Genomic DNA, 7,915 nt, shown 5'->3' with positions numbered 1-7,915 from the left:
GGTATTTGATAGAACAATAGGGTGTGAGCCAAAGTTCATGGTATTTTGTTTCAAATATAATGAATCGGTTTACTTTGAAGTCCATTGTTTTCTTTTAACTGCACAGTCCACGAGATTTTTTCAGAAACAATTGGTCTATTTTATCAATTGGGATTTACTCGTTAAAAATCCTTAGCCCTCAAACTCTATTTGTTTTACTTTGGTTAATTGATTAATTGCTAAATTAAATAAAGATGATTAAAATAGAAAGGCAAAGATTTTAATCTTTTTCTTAAAAACTTTAACTAAAAATGATTAAAATGAAAAGACACATATTTTAATTTAAAAAAAAAAAAAAAAAAAAAAACTTCCACTGCATCAGCTCACATTTTTCACCATATAAATTCAAGAATTGCTCAGTAAAATTGTTGATAAGATAAAAGCGTACTTAATACGATACTAGAAGAATACAAGGTAGTAAAGCCCAAGAAGGCAACAAGAGGACAAATACCAAAAAAAGCAAGAGCCAGACACAGCCCACCAAAGGCCAATCAAGAATGTAACCTTATTAATTGTTTTCACAACACTCCCAAACAAACTCATAAAATATCAAAATCAAAACTTCCCCAAAAAAAAAAAAAATCAAAATCAACCAAGTTCACCATCAATCTTGCAAAAAAAAAAAAAAAAAGGAAAATACAAAACTTCCCAAAAAAAAAAATCAAAATTAACCAAGTTCACCATCAATCTTGCAACTTGAAAGAAATGGAAAAAAGAAGAAATTAAACAGGAACTGCCTTGTAGCTGCGCTGTGGTACTTTCCTAAAGGTAGCCCATATAAGATCAAAGTAGAGTGGAAACTGGGCTGCAGCAAAAAAAGTGACTGGCAGGCAGGTGACTAAATATACTGGCAACGCAGCAAATTTCAACTTGTCTTTTAGGACAAAGAAGTGGCCAGCACAGAAAGATATGAGCATTGCAGTTATGGATATGAAGAGTGATGTCAAACCCACCAACAGCTTCCTCGGCAACCCTACACCGAAATCTCTTTCTTGGTACCGAGACGTGAGAATGGCGAGGAACATGATCATCGAGGTGACAGAGAAGCAGAGTGCGATTAGCGACGAAATGGCGAAAATGCTGAATGGGGTCTCGCGTTCCAGTGTTGGTGTTCCTTTGCCTTCCATGACACCGCCCGGCACGGTGGTTGAGGTGGCAAAGGCTACTGTGGCAATGAGTGCCGCTACGACGGAGCACGACTCAGAGGTGCTGGTGAGCCATTTGCCCCCTTCTTCGAGGAGCTTACTATGTGACTTTGTGAAGACTTCCCTCGCAGTCTCTGCCGCCTTGTTGTGGCGTGCAAAGAAATGCATTGGCATGGGCTCTTTTACGAACTGCATGCATGCGTTTGATTTATTATTATAAGTAGATCAAATAAAAATACACTTGGAGCAGTCAATCTCAAGCTTAACGCGCGTTAACCTGTTTTTGAATGGATATTAATGAATATCTCTCTGTTTCTTTTTTAATTCGAGCTGAACTTAATTGGGTGATTTTTTAATTTTTTTAATCCACGTGTTATAGTTGTACGTGAAAGTACACCAAATAATATTTAAGCAGAGATCATATATATATATATATATATATATATATATAATTACATACCTCAAACCACTTGATCTCCCACTGCATTTGTAATGCGGCACCAGGAATACGCCAAGGGCGATGTTCTCCTAGCTTTGCAGCAAGATGTAATGCACTATTGCCATCGTTGTCCACTTTCCGAAATACGCTCTCTCACGGTTTTCCTCTCCAATAAGAACTGGTATACATGTGGTTGTCTGTTCTCCACTGCCAGAAGAACCATATTCTTCTTATCAGTATTTATGTCGTGGATGGCCACCGGAAAGAGTTCAAGTATTTTCTCCACCATTTCCGTTATGCCATTCTTTGCCGCAACCAATATGGGTGTCTCCCTCTTTGCCCCAACCAATATGTGTGTCTCCTTCTTTGCCCTACCATTCTTTTCCACCTCTGCAGCTACATATATATATATGCATAACACCATTAATCAAAGATTTGAATCACATGCGTGTATAAATATATATGGTAATGAATCATCATTCATTAAAAACTATATTTCTTAATCAAACAAACAAAGGGTTAGTTTTGGTTATATTTAAGGAGTGTACTCGTGCCTGTTTCAAAACAATATATATATATAGTTCCCGCGTAGATTATTTTTTAAATAATTTTACTCTTTTGCAGCAAATTATGTGTGGTAAATTAAGCTTTGCAGTGCCAGTGGATCATGTAAGCATGCTTCGCAGTACAATTGTTCACAGTGCAATGTTTCTTCTATTGCACCACTTAATTAAATTGATACTCAAAAAGAGGTAAATATATAAGTAGATATATACCATCTCCATTCTTCCCTTCATTTTTCACTCCTTGGCTTTGTTTAGGCGCTTCTGAAGGAGGACTTTTGTCTGTTGCCAACTGCGACGTCTCTGGTGGGTTGCCTACCTCAACCAATGCATAGGGCGATGTTTCAGTTTCGCCAAGTTTGGATGATGTCAAATATTGTTGGGGTTTCTGTCCATTGTTATCATACTCATATTGAGTGGCACGTTTGAGAAGTTCATCCATGATCTGGATGGACCACGTGTGCTTCTCTTTTTTCTCCTGTATCTTCTTTATTTCTCTAGAGCCTTAATTGGTACCACATGCAACAAATAACATAATTTGAACAATTAAGTAAATTACTGTACTATATGCATGTTATATAATTAGCCCAAATGCAGATTAATTGTATGTCGATGACAACATGATACTGTACGTACCAAATCCGAGAATGATCATCGTTGCTTTTGATATGAACTTGATGGAATCAAAGCACGTGTCGTAATTAATAGGAAACAGTTGATGTCCATGATCAGATTGATTACTTGATTGCTGTCCTGTATATATAATATATGTAACTTGCTGAACTTCAGTATAAAAGAATTAATGTCCAAGTTCCACAATGTGTGTGCATCTTAGTTTATGTTTTGTTTTTTTGAAAGTTAAAATTTCAATTTTATAAAATAATATGAACAAAATACAAGCCCAAAAGGGCAAACAGGCCCAAACAGCAGCCCACAAATAGAGTGGGCAAACAGGCCCAATGACACATAGCCTAACAACAGCAACCATATATATATATATATCTAACTAAAGAGAGTTTGGAACATGAAACTAAAATGACTGCCATTAAAGAGATCCAAGTCAGAACACTAAATCACCTAAATTTATTAGCATCTTTAACGCCAAACCTTCTTAAAGAAGATGATCGCATGTGGCTCAATTTTTAAAAAGCTCACCTTGTTGATTTGAATTGTCTTGTCCTTTGGCATGTGCTTTCTCTTGGCAACCTTTTCCACCGCTGACTGAAAAAACAAAACAAAACAAAAAGATTACTCAGTTTCAGCACTCTAGAGACATTATATATATATATATATATATATATAAGAAATAGTTTTATTTCTATGCCTTTTTTTTTTTTTGGTAAGTAAATTTTTATGCTTGAAGCATTGCACAACCAATAACACTAGTTTGTTGTGGTGACCGAAAAATATGCAAATGGTGAAGAATCAATTTTCAGATCATAAAACTCAAGTTTAAGCCTAAAATTACATGGTACCCTTAGAGCAATATTATTTCTAGAATATGCAACTGCTAAAAAGAGTGGTTATAAATTTAAAAAAGCTCACCTTGCTTGTTCCGATTAAATTGTCCTTTGTTATTTGCCTCCTCGTCATTCTTTTTTGTATCGCGAGGAACTAAAATAAAATAAAATAAAATAAATAATTTGATCAGTTTAAGTACCGTAGACATAAAAATAAAATTATTCTTCACATGAGAAAAAAAATTAGCAGGAGTAATTTTATTTTTATGTCCTTATTTTTTTTTATAATTAAGTAAATCTTATTCTTGAACCTAAAGATAACCACTGCACAACCAATAAAACAGGAAAAATACAAATAGAGAAGTATCAATTTTCAGGTCTAGAACTCAAGTGTAAGCCTAAAATTACATGGCACCCATAGAACAATATTATTTCTAGAATATGTGACTTAAAAAAAAAAAAAAAATTTCACCAATACACACCGAGTACATGATATATCTTCCACAGTAGTCGAAAGAAGGTGATGCACGTAAGGTAGTTCTCTGGATAGCTTTGATGTGGATGGGTTGGATTATTGTTTCCATCATCAGGGTGATTCGATGTATCATCAGGGCGGTCATTACTAATTTCCTCCACCTCGAGTGCATCAACATATATACCTTTGCAAATAACAGTGGATACAAATATAGATTGTTAATATACGTATCCCATGCCACCTCCAAATATATATGATATAAACTGAAATTGGGAAAGTGATGAGAAAATTAATTAATTAAAGACTTACAATGATAAATGAGCAGGTTGAACCTTAAAAGATGACTCCCACTCCTGAAGGCAGTAGGCTTGCTTGCAAGAAGATGGAGAGGGGAAAGTCCATGTTGATCCACGTAGTTCACTAGATTTTCGTATTTATGTATTATTTGAAATGCCAAATCTGTACGGCTCATTCATAAAGTAAATTTGTCATTCATAATTGTCAATGAAAACCTTTATATATATATATATACATTCAGAAGAGTAGTTGGTGTGTATGTGAGAATTAATGTAATTTAAAGCTAAGTAGCTCACCAAAATAGTCTCCATTGATTGCAGAGTGAAGAACTGTTTCGCCATCGTTCCTTCTACAATATAAGTAGCCTTGATCGGTATCACCACGGATAAAATAATGGAGACAAAGAAAAGCCTCTTTCTTACCGTGGAGAGCGGCCAAGAAGAAAGGAGTCTCACCGTCTCTGTTGCGAGCACCGATTAGTTGCGAGTCTTTAGATTTCCTTGCAATGCACTTGCACATCCTTACAATTCCCAATGATGCTGCAACATGGAGAGGGGTATTCCCTCTCTCATTTTTCACTTTCAGAGGCTCTTCGGAACTCATGAGGTTCACTAGATCTTCAACGATATCTGCTTCCTCATTCCAGACTGCTATGTGCAACGCGGTGTCCCCTGTTCTAGTGATCTTGGACTCTTGAAGCTTTGGGTGTTCCTTGTACAATTTCACCACTTCTTCCCATTTACCTTCCATGGCACTTTTGAACAGGTTTTCCTTTATTATCTCATCTATCTGAGAACCCGTTTCTTCTCTTGATGGTTCCATTAGTACTCTTCTTTCTCCTCTCCCCGCCTCACACACATATATATAGGAAACAAAATTAATGTAAGTGAGCAGTACTGTACAAATATATACAACTAGCTAGGGATAGGGGTTATATATATTGCACTTGAAGAGATGCTGTATAGGAATATTAATTTACCACTTATATTCCAGGAAAATGGGAGTTGAGAAATGGCAAAAGTCTTGTAATTAATATAATTTACAATACATGGTAAAGAATTCCACCAAATCAAACTATTGACACTATGCAAACATGAACAAAAGCTTGCACAAAATGTACAATGACAATTGAATGAACATGGAATTTCTTAGCTGTGAAACACTAGATTGCCATTTAAGATTCAGCCTGTTACACCTAAATTAATTCAAGCTAACCTATCATTGTATCATAAAGTAAATGATAAAAGTAATAGTTTTACCTTTTCTATTTTACAAAGTAAAATTCTACTTCTTGAAAAAAAAAAAAAAAAAAAAACAACTTATATCACACTGAGAGTTGCTTCTAGTTTAATTATACACACTTGTTATGAAATGATGATGGGGATTAGATACTTTACTTCTGATTTGATCTAATCCAAGCATTGGTCAGGCAATTCTCATGTAACTGTTAGGAGTAGATGGGCAAAGTGAATTCCGTGATTTTTTGGACAGTAGATAGACTGCAGCATGCTTTGGCAGGATGCTGCCACAAGGCCCTTGCTCAAGCCTTTCTTTAGCTTTGTAATTTTTCTCTTTAACTTTTTCTTTACCAAAGTCTAAAAGGAAAAAATTGTCTTCATGAATAAAACGATATAAAGTAAATTAAAGAAGATTGAAGGGAACAAAAGTTATTATTCTATTTCTATTAATTATTCCAAAAAAGAAAAAGAAATGTCTACGCGGAGGAGCCATTGAACAGCTGGAAAAAGCCCGGGCTCGCTTGCGGAAAGTGGAAATGGAAGCAGATCAGTTTCGCGTAAATGGATACTCTGAGATAGAGCGAAAAAAATTGAATTTGATTAATTCAACTTATAAGACTTTGGAACAATTAGAAAATTACAAAAATGAAACCATTAATTTTGAACAACAAAGGGCAATTAATCAAGTCCGACAACGGGTTTTCCAACAAGCCCTGTAAGGGGCTCTAGGAACTCTGAATAGTTGTTTGAATAACGAGTTACATTTACGTATCATCAGTGCCAATATTGGCACCTTTGGGGCGATTAAATATATCAGATCACTACTCACAAAGCGTTGCGTTTGGTCTTTACATCTTTCTATTGCATTTAATTTTTCTCCAATAATCAGCATTTTGTTATTTTTTACTATATAATTTTTTCCTACATTTATCAATTACTCTTTGGTAGATTTAAAAGAATTTCTCTAGCAACAAAATTGCTGATAAGATAAAATCTTCTTTAATTATAATATAGAAGAATACTAAGGACTGTTAGCAATTGATTGTTCTTCACGTTGTAAGTAGAAGGTTTAAGATTGAAGCCCCACGGGGACAAAGTGAGTGGTGTGAATTCCATTAATATACCTTAAATATTATTTATTCAAATTTTATCTGTTGTAATATAACTGCTGTTAGTTGCGGCTTATCTAATATTGGCTTCTCTTATGGGCCACATTGTACATACATTATATATTAATACAATTGCTTAACCATTCAAAAAAAATAAAAATTATTGGCTTCTCTAATTTTTTTTTTTTTTTTTTTTTTTTGACCTTTCTGAATAATCACATATAAAGCATTTGATATAAAGCATTTGATATTTATTACTTTGATCTCTTCTAAAATTTGGCTTGTACGCTCAACCACCACCCTTCCCATTCAAAAACACTAATGAAATTTCATAAAATGACAAAATTACCCTTGTTTTGTGAAAAAGACATTAATGACCTTGGTTGTTTTAATAAATCTAAGGGGAAAGTCTGAAAAACACCCCTGTAGTTTTAAATTTGTACGATTTATACCCATTTTGTTAGATTTATTTATATAAATCCCTACCAGATATAAAAATGTGCAATTTAGCCACCTCCAGTGACTATTTCGGTGAGAATTGGACGCCAGTTGGTCATGTGCCAGTGACTATTTCGGTGAGAATTGGACGCCAGTTGGTCATGTGCCACGCACATGACCATTTTAAACCCTTTATTCCGAAATTGCCCTTTTCATATTTCTATATTACCCCTCACCATACATATATATATATATATATATATATATGGGTAAATTTTGTAGTTCGAAGTTACAGAGAGAGAGAGAGAGAGAGATAATTAAATATGAAACAGAGGGATTGAAATCCAAACAAACCCTCACCACTCCTCTGACACACCTCCCTTTCACTCGTCGCCGAATTGATGGTTCAAATTAGACCTAATTGCTTGTTTCGGTGAACCCAAATCAAGAGCGTGGTCTCGTCCCCGAATTGAGGTTCATTTTGAAACCCAATTGCTTGTTTCGGCGAACCCAACCCGACTGGATTGCAAAGGGTTCTACTTAATTTTCCAAGTTTTTTGCGATGAAGAGAATTCCCATATTGATTTAGATTCTCTGTGATGTAGTTTTGAACTTATATATATATATATATATATATATATATATATATATATTCCCAACCAAAGAGAGAACTTCCCACTTCCATGACGGTCAGTCGCCGGCCATCACCTCC

The 7,915-nt window shown here is 34.9% G+C and overlaps 1 pseudogene; it reads right to left on the bottom strand.

Moving 5' to 3' along the window:
- Positions 1-204: 204 nt before the first annotated feature.
- On the bottom strand, positions 205-5,866 carry LOC132268977 (uncharacterized; annotated as a pseudogene).
- Between the last annotated feature and the right edge of the window lie 2,049 nt (positions 5,867-7,915).

This window comes from Cornus florida, unplaced genomic scaffold, assembly GCF_030987335.1.
Source record: "Cornus florida cultivar Cherokee Brave unplaced genomic scaffold, ASM3098733v1 CherokeeBrave_3.0.0_Hap2_Chr08, whole genome shotgun sequence".
Classification (NCBI taxonomy): domain Eukaryota; kingdom Viridiplantae; phylum Streptophyta; class Magnoliopsida; order Cornales; family Cornaceae; genus Cornus; species Cornus florida.
Note: the sequence above shows the minus strand (reverse complement) of the source record. Positions and strands in the feature narration are given on the sequence as shown.